Raw genomic sequence first — 3,223 nt, forward strand, 5'->3', positions numbered from 1 at the left:
AAAACCCAGACGCATAACCCAGCACCCTGGGGCACGAACAGAAGGGTGCTCATTGGCCCCCGTGCTGAGCCCCACGTGGTCCCCCTGAGTCCAAAGTAAAAAAGGAGGGGAAAAACCTGTTGGTGAGAGTGCTGGTCGCAGTCTGGTCAAGAGTGGTGATCACAGTCTGGTCAAGAGTGGTGATTGCAGTCCAGCTGAGGTTCTGGTCTTCCTCTGGATCTGATGAGTGGTACCAGAATTCCCAAGACTCCAAGATTATACACACTCAGGTTCCAGTGGGGATGCCCAGTACCTCCCCCAGGGCAGGGAGTTCCACAGTGGGTGATTGTGAGTTGTGAGATATTTTTTGAATCCTTGGTGGCCCCTTAGCAGACCTGACCCCTCAGGCTGAGTGTGGAGGTGCTAATGACTCCCTGGAGAGGAGTTAACGTCACCCATAACTATAGCCTGAGGGGTCAGGTGTGCTCTGGGCAGCTGATGCAAATGGTCTATTGTTAACAGTTCCTGGGAAATTACATGGAGGGTGTAGAATACACAGTTTGAGTTACATCCACACAGTGATGAATTGGTCCCAGCAGTTCTAACTAGGACAAGTGAAGTCAGTAGGAAGACTTCAGAAATATATAAGAGGCCTTCAGAAAGCAATTAGGATAGCCTTAGTTTGGGGGATGAGGGAAGGAGTCTTTTGAAAAACGCTGAAATAAACTTGAGTATCTGTTCTCCAAGTTTCCTAATCCCAAAACAAGTTAATTGACAGCAGTTTCTACAGCTCTGTGGGAGGGTACTTACATTTGGGCTGGGCCTCAACTCTGCTTTGAAACCCACTCAGCAGATAGTGCTGTTAACAAAGTCAACAGAGTGTGATTTTCAAGCTTTTCTCCCTCTCTTTTCTCAGGCTGTTAATAAAGTACATAAAGCTCAAGTGAGAGGAAACTGCTCCAAATACCTGCTGTTTTCTGGAGATTGGCAAGTAAAAGAGGGGACAGAGACTGGTCCTTTGGCTGCAGCTCAAGACACCATCAGGTTTCTAGATTTCTGGGCCTGGAAGTGCTCACACAAGGGACAGAACTCACAGCCACAACCTTCTCTCCCCTGGACAACTAGCAGCTGTCTACAGGGCTGGCAGGTGGACACTGTTGTTTGCTGGGTGTTACAGACCCACGTCCAGGCTAAGACTAGCAGAGAACTGAAGACTGTTACATAGCCATTGTTGGTAAGGGAGGCCACTCCACTGCGTGAAGGGAGAGGTGTTAGATAGCTGCACAGCAGAGCCTTTTACAAAGAAACCCCACAAAGGTGGGTACTGATACAACGTCCCTGGGGGAGACTCTGCCTACTGAGTTCCCACGCCCAGCCATGGCTGCCTGCATTCCCTGGGGGGCACTGCAAACACTACATACATCCTTCACATAAGCCCCAGGAAGGTCAGGCACTCCTCAGAGCAACTTTACCTCCCTGCTCTCATCCTGTTTACATTCACCAAGGCCCTGGTTTTGGCTCATGTGTGGCAATGGGCCCCTTGCCACCCTTACCCACTGTGGTGCACAGGTGGCAGCAGAGCAATCTCTGCTCCTGGGCAGGAGGCCGGTGGGAAGGCTGGAGACAGAGGCAGCCGCCCAAGCCCAGTGTGGTGCAACTCAGGGCTCAGGAAGCCCTGATGAAAATGATGGATGTCATGGTGCAAAGCAGCTGCGCAGTGGAGCCACCACGCTTGAGGCCAAGCCAGAGGGATTAAACCTTCAGCTGACTCAAACAACTGTGGTTGTAATGTTCATAGAATGTTCACAGAATGTTCTGAGTTGGAAAGGACCCTCAAGGATCATCAAGTCCACCTCTTCAGTGAATGGCCGGTAAGGGGATCAAACCTACAACCTTGGCACTATTGGTACCATGCTCTAACCAGATGAGCTAATCATGCAGCCACTTCAGTCATAAGCATCTACTGCCCATCACATCGGGGTCTGGCTGAGACCAGCAGGGACTGCCTGGGAATTCTGGCGGCAGTAAAGGACAACTTCAGGATGCTCTAAAAGGGAGACCTGGTGTCCTGCCGACCTGTGCCTTGGCAGAGGATGGAGGAGGGAGGGAAGGAGGGAATATAGGATGGCCAGTCGCAGGTACAGGCTGACATGGGGTTCTCAGGGAGGAAGGGTAAGCTCAGGCTGCAGGGCATCGCTGCACTGCCATTGATACAGTCATAGTTAGTGCTTGGTTTAGGGTCACATGCTGCTCCCAGCTGCTTGAGTTTTCCCTCCAAAAATGTGGGCAGTCATTCCCTGACAAGAGGAAACAAGTGCCTGGGTCACAGCTTCACCTCCAGACCATAAAGAGGGGCTGGCAGAGCAGTGGGAGCACAGAGAGGGCTCTTCCAGAGAGAAGGAATGCCAGGCAGGTGGCTCCTATCTCCACCCCCCGTGATACAGGAAGGGCTCAGGAAGGAGCAGCAGTGGCACTGCCAAGAGTGAGGAGCTTGAGGGATGGTTTAGATGTCCCTATGTGCACAGGCAGACCTGTCAGGCATTGAGGCAGCATGTGGTGGCAGCCCATTTTCACTTTGGAGGATGAAGAACCACGCACAAGTTGCAGCTAAGTGAAACTCCTTCTAGGGTTAAACTAAGAAAACGAGCCTGGAGATCAGGAAGAGCTTCTGGGTAGGGAGATGCGCTGAGTGTGGGGCCAGGCAAGCAGTGTGGGCTGGGACGCACAGCTGTGTACAGTGGGTGCACCAGGGACTGCTGCTGCAGAGCCTGGCATTGTGCCAATGAAGCGGCTGGTGTGGCTTAGCAGGGCTCTTGGAACCCCACTGCACCATGCCAGCAGTGCCAGCACTACTCGGCTTTCAGGAACTGTGAGAATACAGAAGGGTTTCAGCTCTTAGGAAAAGCGAGTTTCTGCTCCTTAAGAGAATAGAGAGAAAAGTGGAAGTGCCTTGAAGTCTAACCTAAAAGAAAGAACCAGACGAGAAATCCTTTTTTTTTGTTCTTTATATAGTTCTTGCACCCATCATGTGATTGTCTCCAGTAGTCTGAATCACAATTGTTTTAACATTCGGCATTGACAGTAAGAGACCGAGGGCTGAAAGCAAAGGATGACTTTCCCGGCGAGGCACACCGTTTAGGAATCATACCGGGTTTCCCCTACAGTAACTTATCTGCGGGACTCACGCAGAAGCAGCCTGATTTCCCACGAGAGAGGGAGCGAACTGCACGCAGGCATTTCCAGA

The sequence above is a fragment of the Neopelma chrysocephalum genome, unplaced genomic scaffold (assembly GCF_003984885.1).
Source record: "Neopelma chrysocephalum unplaced genomic scaffold, ASM398488v2 Primary Assembly neopelma1_23, whole genome shotgun sequence".
Lineage (NCBI taxonomy): Eukaryota > Metazoa > Chordata > Aves > Passeriformes > Pipridae > Neopelma > Neopelma chrysocephalum.